Source organism: Pipistrellus kuhlii, unplaced genomic scaffold (assembly GCF_014108245.1).
Source record: "Pipistrellus kuhlii isolate mPipKuh1 unplaced genomic scaffold, mPipKuh1.p scaffold_m20_p_36, whole genome shotgun sequence".
Classification (NCBI taxonomy): Eukaryota; Metazoa; Chordata; class Mammalia; order Chiroptera; family Vespertilionidae; genus Pipistrellus; species Pipistrellus kuhlii.
Window position 1 is genome coordinate 2563766 of NW_023425536.1, and position 17515 is coordinate 2581280.

Below are 17515 nucleotides of genomic sequence, written 5' to 3' on the forward strand. Positions count from 1 at the left end.
GTTTATTGAGAATGAAGTAACCAGCATACCAGAATTGACTACTCTCTGAATATTGGATAAAGAAGTTAATTTCCTAAACATGCAAATGAAGTATGAACTGGCACACACATATGATGAGAAGAGCAGCCAGGCAATGATCAAATTTGAAACTAAAAGTCCTATAGCACTCTGGATGCAAAATGCTAGATATTAATTAATCATGATTAATGGATTTTAAAAAAATATATTTTATTGATTTTTTACAGAGAAGGAGAAAGGGATAGAGAGCTAGAAACATCGATGAGAGAGAAACATCAACCAGCTGCCTCTTGCACACCCCCTACCGGGAATGTGCCCGCAACCAAGGTACATTCCCTTGACCGGAATCGAACCTGGGACCTTTCAGTCCACAGACCAAGGCTCTACCACTGAGCCAAACCGGTTTTGGCGATTAATGGATTTTTTTGCACATGAAACCCTGAATTATACACTAGATTTTGTTTTTTAAATTTCTTTTTATTTTTAAAAAATAATTTTATTGAATTCAGAGAGCAAGTGAGAGGGAGAAAGAGATAGAAACATCAATGATGAGGGAGATTTATTTATTTATTCCTCCTATATGCTCCACACTGAGGATCCAGCCCACAATCTGCCGTGACCGGGAATCGAACCATGCCCTCCTGGTTCATATGTCAAAGCTCAACACACTGAGTCACATTGAACAGGCAATTTTTCATTTTCAATCACAGTTTAAATGTACTATTATTTTGTGTTATTTTCAGATATACAGCATAGTGGTTAGACTATTTTGTTTGGGATTTTACATGCACACACAGCAGAGACACACAAATTAAGATTGAGGCATGTTTTCTTACGTTGACTAAGGATCAACCTTCAGAGCAAATGAAAAATGGATCCTGACTCATGCATTTCCTCATTTCCTCATTTGACAGTATAGTGACAGATATATGAACTATGGGATCAAATGTTAAGTAAGGAAAAAGGTTTAGAGCAATAATTACAGACTGATTCACTGACATTCATGCTTTACTATTTCCTTTCATTAGGTTCCGTACCATGAACTATTATACCACTAATCATTATGGATTACATAATAATTAATTTATTTTCCTATTTAAATATAAAACATGTATTTGCCCAGCAGAACTACATAAAACTTGTGTCATCACAGCAAGTGAAAATAATTTCTAGTAACAAATGTCTGGTTCTAGCTGGAGACAGCTGGTTTCCCAGTGCTAGGTAGGGTCTTTGCAAGAGCAGGCAGGCAGGACTTGTACCTCCCCCCATCAGCAGCCTCTGAGTAGTCTAAGAATGCATGCGCTCACTCTGAAAAGCATTGGCTTACACTCAGTAGACTGATCAGGACTAATTTGGAAATAGGAAGAATCTAGGGATAGTCTCTATTGTAACACTGACACTTCCAAAACCTAAAATTTCATAGACACATGACTATGAGGAAATGCATATGCATATGATATGTCTTCAAAAGATATCAGCCCTAGCTGGTTTGGCTCAATGGATAGAGCATCAACCTGTGGACTAAAGAGTCCCAGGTTCAATTCAGGTCAAGGGCACATGCCCACATTGCCAGCTCAATACCCACTGGAGGGCACGCAGGAGGCAGCCAATCAATGATTCCCTCTCATTATTGATGTTTCTATCTCTCTTTCTCTCTGAAGACAATAAAAATATATTTTAAAAATAAAAAGATGCTATTTTTTATTAAACTTGGGAAACGAATGAAGTCTATGGTATTCTACCTCAAAAATGGAATTCCTGCCAAGACCGGTTTGGCTCAATGGATAGAGTGTCGGCTTGGGGACTGAAGGGTCCCGGGTTTGATTCCGGTCAAGGGCATGTACCTTGGTTGCGGGCATATCCCCAGTAGGGGGTGTGCGGGAGGCAGCTGATCGATGACTCTCTCTCATCGATGTTTCTAACTCTCTGTCTCTCTCTCCCTTCCTCTCTGTACAAAATCAATAAAATATATATTTTTTAAAAATGGAATTCCTCATAACTCATAGAATAAAAGAAAACAGCTACTTGTTTTTTAGGTGAAAAAATGAGATTATTATTCCTGTGTTAAAGCCTTTGTAATATACACTTTAATATCAAACCAGAAAATCATTGCATTTAAGAAATCCTAATCAGCTACTCAGTTAACTATGTAAAGGTAATCTGTGTTCACTGAATTTTTCATATTCAAATGTCTATATTGAAATGAGAATGTCATTTTAATTTTTAAAAGCATATTTCAAAACTAGATATAAAAGATTAAAAATCCAGCATTATCCTTCTATGCTATTTTAATATCTAGTTGTATGAATATCTATGGAAATATGAGATTTAGGAACCAAAAATCATGTTTTTTTATATGTTGCTATTTATATTTATTCAATTTATTCCAAGTAAATACCAAAATGCAGGGCATGTGACAAAGGGGTTTATGCTCATAAAGAACACATTCTTCCTTCAGCCCTACAGCCTCCTTTTGCCACTATCCCTGGAGTAATGACCTTGCTCTTTAGTGGATTCTTTCAATGTTCTTCTCCAGTGCAAACTGAGCATTGAATCAAGGGTGAAAATTGAAGTATCCTAGTGAAAGCACAATGTAGGAGACATTATTTGTGGCTTTTCCAGTATCGATTCAATGACAAAAAGTCTACATGAATAATAAAAAAGATGGGACCAGCCCTGGACAGTTTTCTTGGTGATTAGAGCATTAGCCTGGGAACTGAAGGATCTTGGGCTCAATTCCTGATCAAGGGCATGTACCTGGGTTGCAGGCTCAATCCATGGCCGCAGTCAGGATGTGAATGGGAGACAACCAGTCAATGTGTCTGTCAGATTGATGTTTCTCTCATTCTCTGGCTCCCTCTCCTCCATTCTCTCTGAATATCAAACACACATCAACAATCAATAGGAAAAATATCTTAGGTGAGAATTAAATGTAAAAGGATGGGACCAGAAGCCTAGACTTCATAAAGGTAAGATTCTTAGCATCTTGGATAACACAATGTCAGCCCAGTGCCTTGAGCAAAGCACTTAAATTCTCTGTGCCTCTATTCATCTTCATCAGTAGAAGTCTACCGTTCTGTGGGACACCCTATGCTAGTCTACCCATCACAACCTAATCACGCGATTTCTCCCTTCTCCTGTTGTTCTGAGGAGGTAGCAGAATGTTTTCTCTCTAAAGGAAGTGTTGCCACCTAAATAAGATAAAAAGATGGTTCATCATGAAAGATAATGAACTCTGTAATAGTATATTTCTACCTAGAGTGAATGAGATAACACCCTATTAAAAAAAAAAAAAAGTTCTTTTAAGGTACAACGTTCCAGTTTAAATCATACCTGGTTTTGCAATGCTGTGATTAGTCCCTATGACCTATGTCCAGCAGGTCTTTCTAAATGCCTTAACTTCATACCACAAGCAATGATTAATGTGCACTTGTAGAATCTCTTTGATGTAAAAGTGGTGCTGATTAAGCCAGTGTCTCACAGGTCACAGGAGGCACAAGGACCAAAGGGAGACTGCACCTTGGTGGCTTCTTTCTCCCCAAGTTGACATCCTGCTTAAACAAACAAACAAACAAACAAACACGCATGCCCTTTGACAGCACAGCCTCGCCCAGTGGCCACTTCAGCTATGTAAATACAGACTCACTAGGTGAAAACAAAGCCCACATCTATCACTCTCTCAGCTTCTCTAAGCAGGTGCTTATAGCTCCTTGCCTGGGAGCTATTGCAATGTTCTTGTTGAGGCTCCCGTTCCTCCAAGGTTATATGTACAGGACTCAGGCTGGAAGTGTTAGGGAAAGGACCAGGGGGAGAGGTATTTCAAGAGCGTTCCAAGAAGCAGTTGTAAAGATATGAAAATCATCTTTCTCACTTGGATTTAGTGATGACAGCACCCTTTTCCCTGGAGCTGGAGAATAACATGTAAACGGGAGAGCATTCTCCATAGCGCGGCATGGCAGGGAGCTGGTGGTGGGGACAGAAGAGTCATGAACTCAGGACCCACTCCCCAGCAAAGGTATCACTGGAGCTTCAGCAGCCAGGGCTCTGATTTGATTTTTGAGAACAGGCAAGGCTAGTTAGAGCCTTTCCTTTCTTGTCTCATTTTATGGTATGAAAGCAAATGTCATAAAAATGTGTTAAAATGCAATATTTTATTTTTTCAAGGATATCCCTGTCTTAAAATACCAATGTCATTTGATGAAATAAACTTTAAAACAAAATTTAAAAAATGTGCTGCTGTGTTTTAATAAAGCTTAACTGACTCCTGTAGGATGTGTTCTAATGATAAAAGGACAGTGCTAACTGATAAACTTCACAAAAATTGAAAAGCGTATTTCTGGTGTGCCATGGAAATTTGATGGGTGTGGCTGTTCTTTCAATTAAGCTTCTCTAAATATAAATCATTTAACCTTCCTCTTCAAGCAACCACCTAAGAAATTTAGCAGTGTGAACAAAAACATCATCAGCATCCTTTAAGCAGGTCTATATATGATTAGATATATTGTAGGTAACTGTTTAGTTCACTATCAAAGTTCCAATATTTTCAAATAACTTACTATTATAAAAGGGGGAGAGGGGAAATGAAAAAAATTTGATGCTGGAGTGGGAAAGTGCAAACTATTAGAAGCCATAAAAGAAAAGAACCCTTCACCAACAAAGTTCAAATCAGGAATGGGCTTCATTTTCCTGGGCTTCAGTGAGAACAGTCACAGAAAGAGCATCATATGCTGAAATCAAGCACTTGGCCAATTTAATCTCAGAACTGACCCTTTTTGCCTTCAGGCAAAGCAGTGACTGGTTTTATTAACAGGCAGTGGGAAACCAGCCTCTACCCAGAAAACTGCAGCCCAGAATGCCCGATTGTCTTGCCAGGAGCAAGACAATTCTCTCTGCATTTCACTTCCTGTCAGCTTCACTGGAGAATCACCTGCAGTCTCTGAAGGGTCCATATTGCTTCCTTGAAATCCTTATTTTTCATAAATGAGCTGGTGCCAGAACAAGCCATGGAATAAGCTGTTCGCATACATATCTGTTGATTTTATTTTTATTTTACCATTCTTTTTCACAGAATAAAGACTTTTCTATATTTGCCATGGTCATCATGGCCTTATGTCTAATGGTTTTATGTAATATTAATAGTATTATTTTATTATATAAAAAGAGCTCTAATTATGTATTAAGAATGTTATGTTGCCAAGACCGGTTTGGCTCAATGGATAGAGTGTTGGCTTGGGGACTGAAGGGACCGGGGTTTGATTCTGGTCAAGGGCATGTACCTTGGTTGCGGGCATATCCCCAGTAGGGGGTGTGCAAGAGGCAGCTGATCGATGACTCTCATCAATGTTTCTAGCTCTCTATCTCTCTCCCTTACTCTCTGTACAAAATCAATAAAATATATTTAAAAAAAAAGAATGTTAAGCTGTCTTATGTAATCATTCCAAAACTATTGACTTTTTAGGTTGCCTTGAGTTTTTGTCTACTGCATGTAACATTGAAATTAATTTTTGCTTTGTACTGTTCCTCTATTACCTCTCAAACAGAAGTTATTCTGAACATGACAGATTTGTCCAGATTTTAGTGTGTGTGTGTGTGTGTGTGTGTGTGTATATATATATATATATATGTAATTAAATATGTAAAATTATATTCATTTTAAAATGTGCATTTCTTCAGTTATTTATTAAATTTATAATATCTCATGGTTATTGGTCACTTGCATTATATTTTTATTAACTATATTTAGTTCTTGCATTTTATTAGAATTAAGGTACCAATTATTTTGTTTTATAAAATACGCTATGTCTTAAAGCCATTCATCTTTATAGTAACTGTGCACTCGATGCCCAGTCTGGTTGTTAATTTGTTTAATAATCTTTCCTGCTACCTCTTTGGCATGACTCACTCTCCCAAAGCAGCAAAAACGGTAAGAAATAGAAAAAGGTTTTATTCTTGGGTTCATAAAACAATGCCATTTTCACGATTCTTCACATGTCTTATTCGCACACTGGCCAGCTGACTCTCATGCTGTTTGGACCTCTTCACCTATGAAGATGCAGTGGAAACTGACAGGTAGGCTGTCATTGTGGTCTTAGGGGAGAAAAGCATCACACCGACAAGGCCTCGATGCGCTGACTCTACAGTATTTCTATGATGACTCTTAGAATCTCCTTCCAGTTAGCCTTCAGATTCATAACTAAAAGCACCAGATATAATGGTTGTACTGTTCTACTTATTTTATAAAGAGAAAAACATCCATGCTTCTGTTAAAATACTTACAAACTCAGTCTATAGCCATTTATTTATGGGGATTTCTTCCCAACAAGCCATGAACTACTGAGGAACATGTGATTTTTTTTTACTCTAACATTATTCCTGGTACAGAATACTTGTCCAATTAATATTAAGTGATAGCATAATTACCTAATTAGTTAAGTGACAGGAAGCAATTAGCAAGTGAAACATGGAGGGGCAGGAGTCTAGAGGAAATACATAATTGTACTGTTCTTTGTCACACCAGGCAAGGGCTGGCACCTCATGGCACTGGCAGGGCCCTGACAAAGAGAAATGAGCCGTCACCAGGTCACCTCTCCGGACAGAAAGGAGAGGACCAAGGAGAGGACCGGGCCTGGGCAGCCTGCGCGCTGACCCTGACTGAGATCCTGAGTGAGATATCATCATCATAATAGTCTCTGTACCAGTCAGCTTCATCACAGCAGGGCCGACCTGCCCTTTTTGGCACCAAGCTTCCTTCCCAACCTGCTTCCTCTGCTATGATTACAACATAATCTATTGTTATGATTATGACAAACAAAAGAGAGAGATGCCTTTGACTGGAATACAACTCCATTTGCTATGTAAAGACCCAGAGCGATGCCTCATCTACTGTGCGACAGCTCACTCAGTCTACTCTAGGATCAGATTCTTTTAAAGGCAGCTGTATCAGATGGAGGAGTTAAAAAGAAATCGCAGGAAAAGGGAATTACATTAAGGAATAAAACAGATAAAGTAAAGTGAAATGTTGTGAGAGCTAAGTAGATAACACAAACACTCCTCTTCATTGAGACAAAATATCAAATCTGAAAAAGTCCAAAAGCCAGGGCAAAGTGCCCTTACCTGATGATTACTTCATGTCCAAGTTCTTTGGATATAGGGTCGTTGAGTGAGTTCTGAAATAAATTCATGTGTTTTTCAAATGGCTGCAGAATCAGATATGAATCACTGTAATTCTTTTGCGTTCCCCTGCTAGGTAAAATTGAGTTGCCTATTTCCCCAGAAGTGTTTCCCGAGATCATATTCATAATAATAACAGGAAGCAGTATAGCCTCATTTGATCATCAGGGCATTACAATGTGGTAAACACTATTATTGCCCTTGTTTAAAGAGTGAAAAATGAATGGGCAAGAAGTTTGCTTAAACTTGGATGACATTCATGCAGTGAACTAACTAGTGGAAGATTCAGGACCCCAACCCGGGAATGTGGCTTCAGGTGTCCGATGCCAGGCTTCTGTTGCTAATCTCAAGTGTCCCTGTTTTCTCCGGTATTATTTCACACTCCTGGATCCTTGAGATGTTTGGCCTCCCACGAGAAATACAAAACACAAAACACACCCAAAACAAAACAACAACAAAATAAACACCACACTGTGGCCAGGGAAAAGGTCTGGAGGCCTGAAGAAGTCATTCATACATCTAAGTCAGAATAAAGCGTGTCTACTGAGAAGTGGAAAGAGAAGATTTAGCTTTGAGATGGAAAAGCAACCAGAACAGGAATAAAGTTACAGGGAATGATAGAGTAACTTTGCCACCTATTCAAAGAAGGCTCTAAAATCATTAAATAAAGAACCAGAGAACACTTCATCCCATTTTACAAACAAAATTCCCATGTCTCTCCTTTTTTTCAGCATAAGATGCATGGACCACAAAGATATTCTTGATATATTTTGTTCCATATTCCACTATTTGAACAAATATACCCGATGCACATTCTGTGTAACTGAGAGGATGGGATTAACTTTAGATTCCTGAAGGCTTTAAACAGCTTCTAAATTCTTCATTCTCTATTTTTTAAAAAAAGTATATATTCATTGATTTTTAAAAATATATATTTTATTGATTTTACACAGAGAGGAATTGAGAGGAACAGAGAGTTAGAAACGTCGATGAGAGAGAAACATCGACCAGCTGCCTCTTGCACACACCCCCACTGGGGATGTGCCCACAACCAAGGTACATGCCCTTGACCAGAATCTAACCCGGGACCTTTCAGTCCGCAGGCCGATGCTCTATCCACTGAGCCAAACCGGTCCCGGCTATTCATTGATTTTTATAGAGAAAGGAAGAGAGAGAGAGAGAGAGAGAGAGAGAGAGAGAGAGAGAGAGAGAGAGAGAGAGAGAGAGAGAGAGAGAAACACTGATGTGAGAGATTAATGACTTCTTTATGCCCCCCACCTGGGATCAAACCTAAAACCTGTGCATGTGTCCTGACCAGAAGTTAAACCTGCAACCTTTCCGTGCACAGGGCACTACCCAACCAACTGAGCCACACCAGCCAGGACTCTTCATTCCCCCTGAACACACTGCCCAGTATTTAACATCTGCTAAATAAATATGTAGTTTGATGTTGTAAGTATACAGGCATTTGTAGCACTGGTTCTGTGACTTAGCTGTACTATAAACACAACAAATAAAAGATATAGGTTGACACTTTAGAAGCTAGAACACACATGTTTCAAGCAGAAACCTTTTATTGTTTGTTTCTGATCCAGCTGATATTTTGAAGATCTAATGTGGGTGATGACATGTTAAATATTCATTCTGTTATGTTGATGGATTTATATGCAAAGAGCTGTGATATTACACATATAAAAATATAAGTGTATTATGGATAGTTTTCTTTTTATTCCAATACCAACAGATTTATAGTAGAGAGAAAGAAAGCTATTGATATGAAAGAAAGAGATGAAAACCCTATGCCTAAAGAATCACATTTAGTGAGTTATTTAAATCAGTGCTTTAGATTTTTATGCATAAAATTAATTTTTTTAAGTACACACATCTTAATTTATTGAAAGTAGCAATCTAGAGATTGGAACACTAAAAGGCTCCTAAGAAAATGGTCCAAATATGCAGACTAAACCAAATATCAAGAAAAAAACAAAAACAATATACCAAAATACTTTCAAAGTGTCCTTACTTTAGACTTTCAATAAGTTTGCTAATTGTCTGAGTCCTACAAAGCCCGTAGCAGACCAAAAAAATCAAGACATAACTTCTAATATATTTTTATTGATTTCAGACAGGAAGGGAGAGGGAGAGAGATAGAAACATCAATGATGAGAGAGAATCATTGATCAGCTGCCTCCGCATGCCCTCCACTGGGAATCATTCCTGCAGCCCAGGTATATGCCCTTGACCAGAATCAAACCCATGACCCTTCAGTCCACAGGCCAATGCTCTAGCCACTGAGCCAAGCCAGCTAAGGCAGGATGTGTCTTCTGATACTATCAATATGTTTGTGAACATCTGTGGTCTCACTGGTTTTTCCAAACCTACTTTTTCTTTATAGTTGGGGAGAATGCTGCCTTTTGTAATCATTTTGTATAAATTACCTCAGGCACCAGAATAGGACAGTATTCAAATACCCTTAAATATGTTATAAATAATAATTTTGAGCCCTAGACCATTTTGCTAGAGCATCTTTGCACGGATGAAGTGTCCCAGGTTCGATCCCCAGTAGGGGGAATGCAGGAGGCAGTTGATCAATGATTCTCACATCATTAATGTTTCTATCTCTTCCTCTCCCTTCCTCTAGGAAATCAATAAAAAATATTTTAAAAAATAAATAATACTTTTGAGAAAATAATTACTATTTGTCACATATTTATCTAGCTCCATACATTGTGTTCAACAGTTACAGAGTATTACACTCCAGACACCAGGCTAAATATTTTACATGTATTATCATGTCTCTATATATAAAAGCCCAGCAATGGCCAGATTGGCAGAACAACCAGAACAACCAGAATGACAGGGGCTATGAAGTGCACTGCTGATTTTATTGAGCTTATAATCCTGAAGAGATAGACAAATAGAAATATACTATGTCAGAGGGAAATATATATTATGGAGAAGAATAAAGAAGAGTGCCATCTTGGTATGAATAACAATTTAGATAAGATGACCAAGCAAAACATCACTGATAAGGTAATATTTGTGCACTCACTGATAAGGTAATATTTGTGCACACTCATGAAGAAGATGAGAGAGTTAATCATACAGATAGGAATGGACAATGGTTTTTCATCATGAGGATATAGAAAGAGAGTTATAAACCAAAATAGACCATATTCATATGCAATAAAACAACATGTAATAATGAAATATTTAAAACCAAGATAGTTACTAAAATTGTAATGGTACTAAAAATTATTTTGCCTGGTTGTGTGGTTTAGTGGTCAGGGCACATACGCAGGTGGTGGGCTCCATCCCCAGTGTGGGGCATGCAGGAGACAGTCAGTCAATGTTTCTCTCTCATCGTTGATATTTCTCTCTCTCTCTCTCTCTCTCTCTCTCTCTCTCTTTCCCTCTCCCTCTCCCTCTCCCTCTCCCTCTCCCTTCTTCTCTGAAATCAATACAGAAATATATATTTTAAAAGCCCTTCGTTCCTTTGAATGCACTTGTCTGGCTATTTCAAATGACATGAAGGCAAAATAATTTTTAAAATCACATAGGCATAAAAACCATACAAAAATCTACCAGCAAGAATTAAAAAAGCAAATGTCTGACCCAATGCCTGACCCATGGTAGGACTCACTCATTATATATTGAATAAATAAATTAATGAGTGAATGAGTTGATAATAAGTGGAGGTAAAAATATTGAGACATTGAGAGATATACTAATCATTACAAATCATGATTAATGATGTAATTCGCTTGTCTGCAGCTAATATATTTTCTTAATGGCCTCCACCTCTGTAATATATCTATGTATTAATACACTATCACAGTGCACAGCACATTTCTAATTTGTAAATTTCTCTTGCTAATCTTATAATCAATTCCTTGTTGACATACAGGCTGAGGTAAAACTAGGTTTACAGTTGTTCATATGTAAAATTATACAATAATTACTAAGTAATACAAGAATAAACTTTGTGTTTTATGTACTCACAACTGTACACCTATTTTTTCCATCTTTATTAGAACATGTTTGAAAGAATATGATTGATACTAAAAGTCAGAAACAAGCTGAAATCTGGATAGAAAGAATAGGAATTATTTGTAGAGCAAAAGAAAACCAGAAAAAATAAACCATATTATATGAAAATAAATCCATGGTAAATTATTAATTTTGTACAAGATGGTAGAATAGCACTTCAATTTGTCTCACAATAGTCTTTATTTTTTAGTGAAGTTTAATGGGCATACAATATTCTATTAATTTCAGATGTAGATCATAGTGATTTGATAAATACATTATAAAATTATCACAATAAGTCTAGTTACTATCTATCATCATACAAAGTCAATTCAATATTATTAACTGTATTTCCTACGATATACATTATATTCCCATGACATTTATTTTTTTTAACCAAAGTGTCTACCTCTTTTTAAAAAATTTATCTTTATTGTTGCAATTATCACAGATGTTCCCTTTATTTGTGTGTGTGGTTTTTTTTTCCCCCATTGACCCCTGCCCCCAACCCGGATCCTGCATCATTCTATTGTCTGTTACCCTGGATAATGCATATGTGCATATAAGCTCCCCAGTTAATAATTTTCCTCCCATGTTCTACCTCCCCACTTCTTCTAAAATCCACCAGTCTGTTCCCTGCTTCTATGTCTCTGGATCCATTTTATTCATCTGTTTATATTGTTCATTAGATTCCACTTATAAGTGGGATCATAACATACTTAGCTTTCTCCGACTGGCTTATTTCACTTAGCATAATGCTCTCTAGGTCCATCCATGCTATTGCAAATGGTAAGAGTTCTTTCTCTTTTATACCTGCATAGTGTTCCATTCTGTGAATACCACACATTTTTATCCACTCATCTGCTCATAGGTACTTGGACAGTTTCTAAATCTTAGAAATTAATAATTGTGCTGCTAGGAACATAATGGTGCATATATTCTTTCTGATTGGTATTTCTAGTTTTTTATGATAGAAGTAAGATCACTGGTTCAAACAGGAGTTCCATCTTTAATGTTTTGATAAAACTCCATACTGTTCTCCACAGTGGCTGCACCAGTCTGCATTCCCAGGAGCAGTGCACAAGGGTTCCCATTTTTCCACATCCTCACCAGCAGTTGTTGTTGATTTGATGATAGCCATTCTGACAGGTGTGAGGTAATATCTCATTGTCATTTTAATTTGCATCTCTAGGAAGGTTAATGACTTGGAGCATTTTTCATTTATTTTTGCCTTCTTATGTTCATTTTGGAGAAGTATCTAGTTAGGTCCTTTGCCCATTTTTAATTGGCTTGTTTATCTTCCTTTTGTTAAGTTGTATGAGTCCTTTCCATAGTTTGAAAATTATTCCTTATAGGACATATTTTTGGCAAATATGTTCTCCCATGCAGTAGGCTCCCTTTTCATTTTGTTGATGGTTTCTTCTGTTGTGCAGAAAACTCTCAGTAGCCATAGAAATCTTGAGAAAGAAGAAAGTTGGAGGGATCACAACACCAGATATCAAGCTGTATTACAAAGCCACTGTGATCAAAAGAGCCTGGTACTGGCACAGAAAAAGGCAGATAGATCAATGGAATAGAACAGAGAACCCAGAAATCAACCTGGGCTCAATATCTTACAAAGGAGGCAAGAGCATACAATGACGTAAAGACAATCTCTTCACTAAATGATGCTGGGGAAATTGGACAGGTACATGCAAAATAATGGAGCTAGACAACCAACTTATACCATACACATGAATAAACTCAAAATGGATAAAGGACTTAAATGTAAGTCAGGAAACCATAAAAATCTTCAAAGAAACCATAGGTAGAAAAATCTCAGATATCTCTCATAGCAATATGTTTACTGATAACCTCTTTTAGGGCAAGGGAAACTAAGGAGAAAATAAACAAATGGGATTACCATCTCCCAAACACTTCCCCATCCGGTTATCACAAGTTTATTTCTTAAATATATGAGAATGCTTCTGTGTGTTTTCTTTGTTTGTCTTTTTTTTATTTATTCCATATATTAGTAAAATCATACGGAATTTGTCTTTCTCTCTCTCTTACCTCATTTAGCATAATACTCCCTCAGTCCATCTAAGTTCTTTTAAATGTCAAGATTTCATTCTTTTTTAATAGCTGAGTAATACTCCATTATAAATGCATGTGATGTGTATTCTATATAATAATGAGGCAATATGCAAATTGACCATCACTCCAACACACAAGATGGCCACCCCATGTGGTCAAAGATGACTGCCTTCATGTGGACACAAGATGGCCACCACAAGATGGCCATCAGGGGAGGGCAGTTGAGGGTAATCAGGCCAGCAGGGGAGGGCAGTTAGGGGTACCAGGCCTGAAGGGGAGAACAGTGGGGGGGTGAGACTTGGCCAGCAGGGGAGAGCAGTTAGGGGCAACCAGTCTGGCAGGGGAGGGCAGTTAGGGGTGACCAGGCCTGCAGGGGAGGGCAGTTGGAGGCAATGGGGCTTGGCAGGGGAGCAATTAGGCATTGATTAGCCTGTCAGGGGAGTGGCTAGGGGGTGATCAGTCTGGCAGGCAGAAGCAGTTAGGGTCAATTAGGCAAGCAGTCAGGCAAGCAGTTGGGAGCCAGCAGACCTGCATTGTGAGAGGGCAATTGGACATCCCTCAAGGGGTCCCAGATTAGAGAGGATGCAGGCTGGGCTAAGGGACACTACCCCCCACAATGCATTTTTTTTAATTGAGTTGTTTATTTTTGTGATATTAAGTTTTATAAGCTCTTTATAAAATTGGAGATTAACCCTTTATTGAATATATAATTTACTAATATCTTCTCCCATTCAGTAAGTTGCCTGTTTTATTGATGGCACTCTTCACTACACTATGCAAAACCTTTTTGACTTCATGGAATCCCATTTGTTTATTTTCCCTTTGTTTTCCTTGCACGAGCAGACTGGTTCAAGAAAGTATGGCAAGACTGATGCTTTAAAAGAGCGTACTGCTCAGGCTTTCTTCTAAAGGTTTTATGGTCTCAGATCTTACATTCAAATTTTTAATGATTTTACATTTATTTTTGTATATGGTGTAAAATGGTGGTCCAATGTCATTCTTTTGCACGTATCTGTGTAGTTTTCTCAACAGCATTTACTGAGAACACTTTTACCCATTGTATACTTTGTCTCCTTAGTCACAGGTTAATAGACAATATATGTGGGTTTGATTCTTGGGCTCTCCGGTCTATTCCAGTTTTGATCACTATAGCTTTATATTTATATTATATAGTTTGAAATCAGTTTTGTTCTTATTTCTCAAGATTGCTTTGGCTATTTGTGGTCTTTTGTGGTTCCATGCAATTTAAGGATTCTTTGTTCTAGTTTTGTGAAATATGGTATTGGTATTTTGATAAAGATTTCACTGAACCTGTATATTGCCCTGGGTAGCAAGGACATTTTAACAATATTATATCTCCCAATTTATTAGTACAATATATCTCTCTGTTTGTGTTACCTCAATTTCATATATATATATATATATATATATATATATATATATATATATATAATTTATTTCAGAGAGGAAGGGAGAGTGAGATAGAAACATCAATGATGAGGGATAATTATTGATCGGCTGACTCCTGCATGCTCTCCATGAGGGATCCAGCCTGCAACCCGGGCATGTGCCCTTGACTGGAATTGAACCTAGGACCCTTCGGTCTGCAGGCCAGTGCTCTATCCACTGTGAAAAACATGTTAAAGCTGTATTGCCTCTATTTCTTTCATTAATAAGTTATATTTTTAGAGTACAGCTCTTTTGTCTTCTTGGTTAAATTTGTTCCAAGGTATTTTATTGCTTTTCATGTAATTTTAAATAGGATAGTTTTCTTAATTTCTCTTTCTAGTAGCTCATTATTAATGTATAGAAATGTCACAAAATTGTGTACATATTATTTTTTTTCTGCAACTTCACTGAATTCATTTAATACTTGAGATTGCTTTTTTGTGTGTGGAGTCTTTAGTGTTTTCCTCTTACAATATCTGACTTCTGCAAATAGTGAACATTTTACTTCTTCCTTTACAGTTTGGATGTATTTTTCTTTTAAAATATTTCAAATAATAAATAGATTTCATACATGTAGATAGATATTTATCCTCAAAGGCAGGGAAGACACCAGATCAATTTTCTCTGCTAAGATTTTATGTTCAAGCATTCTGACATATAAATATTTATTTTATTTTATAGTGTTCGGTGGCAACCAGAAATTAGGCAGCACTTAAAACTAGCTTATTTAGTTTGTGCTATGTGCATTTGTATTCATTCATATTTTTAAGTGACTGGAATTAAAGTCAAGGGATTGAGCTTTGTTGTCGCTGTAGCTCTGGTTTCTTCCATGCTCCTACCTATATTTTGTCTCTTACAAAGCCAAAAAATAGGAAAATGTGCATTGTTGATCATAAGAATAGTGGAGAGAAGTTGTAGTTTTACTTTAACTTAAAAGGAAAACAAAATAAATCCAGTTAAAGTATGAGCTTTATTTCTGGTGATTTATATGTATTTTTCTACCAGATCAGGTAGAGCATAGTTCCTGCAACTAACATATATACTTTTTAAAGTCAAAACTGAGCTACCATTTCAAAATGCCTGCAATGAGCATAACTGCTTAACTTTCCTTATCTATGAGGAAGGGTACAGCAGTAAACTCAATGGCTCAGAAAAATTAAAATAGAATATTGCTTTGCATCTTTTCTAATATTAAACATCCTAAATAAAGTGTCTTATGAATCAAAGTCTACAATGCCAATCTCTTTTCCATTCTATTTTCCCATCTGTTACAATTAAGAAATGTCATATATATTTTAGTGGGATTTTTATTATTTGGATTTAGTCTAAACAAGTGATAACTTATTTTTACCCATACCCACTCCAAAAGTTGATTTCCAAAATGTACATGATAGATGGTATAAATAATGCAAAGCATATAAAAAGCAATTCTTTCTCCCATTCCAGGCTTTATTTTCACTGCACACTATTACCAGTATCTCTAAAATGTTATGCAAAATGTTATACATTGTTTATGAATATTCATCTACATACATAGGTTTGTGCTTTGTGCATGTGTATTTATTCATATTTTTCTAGAAATAAAAGGACATATTACATATTGTTATTTAATTGGCTTTTTTTTTCAGTTAAGCTTAACTTGCATTTCTTTTCTAAATACTACTTTCAGTCCTGCTTCATTATTTTCTTGTGGAAAAATATTCCATTTTATGGTTGCTGAGATAATTTTTGTAACTTCTGCTCTAATGACTAATTCTGATGGCCATTTATGTTGTTTTCTGTTAGATTTCTATTACAAGGCTGAAGTAGTATCTTGCGGGTGTCAGTATATGTAGGATACAGTTTTAGTGGCAGAGCTGGTGTGACAATTTATTGTTTTCTTTTTTGTATAGCATGCTGTAGTGAAAAATAAAAGAAACTCATGAGATCTGATATGAAATACCCACTACTTAAAATAGATTATTAATCTGAGACTTGTGCTAACACTTTCATATCTTATGTGTAATGTCCACTCTTACTGGCAGGTTGCCTAGTTATTAAAATTAAAAATTGGCTATCTGGTCTCTAAATTTTATTTTATTTGGAAAAGCCCTTTGATTAAATAAAGTTTATTCATTTGTAAGTAAAGATATGACCCTACTAAACTCTATTTAATTTTTGTTTCATCTCCTAAGAAATCAAAGCAGGAAATAGATGGTACCTCTCCCTTCTATCTTTGATTCTATGTTCTAAGAGGACAAGTGTAGTAATAATTGTCTCCTTATTGTTTCTGTGGCATGTGGCACAGTGATTGGTAGGCTCAGTAATTTTTTTCCTGAGTTAAGAAAAGCACATTACCTACTCAAATAGACCTTCATTTAAGAGATGGAAAATAACATGTTCTATAAGAACAGGGAACACTCACTGTGCATCTTGTTAACTGCTGCGCTCTGCACAATACCAAGCTAGTACGGAATCATCAAACTGAAAACGATGATGTAATATGGTTTCTTTTTTTAAGATTCAAGAAAATAATATTAAATTTAATTATCAATGAGACATCTTATTATGTCATAATCTTATATATTTATCATGCTTTCTAAGGTTTTGGAGGGTACAATTAAAAATTAGGTATAAATCAATGGTAAAGAAAAAAGAAGGTAGATGAGTTTAGGAGAAATTAAATAATAAATTTAATATTAATCTATCTAATAATTGTTTCAAACATTATTTTTAAATGTTACATTTGTAACTATGTCTATAAAAAAGGTAGGTATTTCAAAGGTATGTGCTA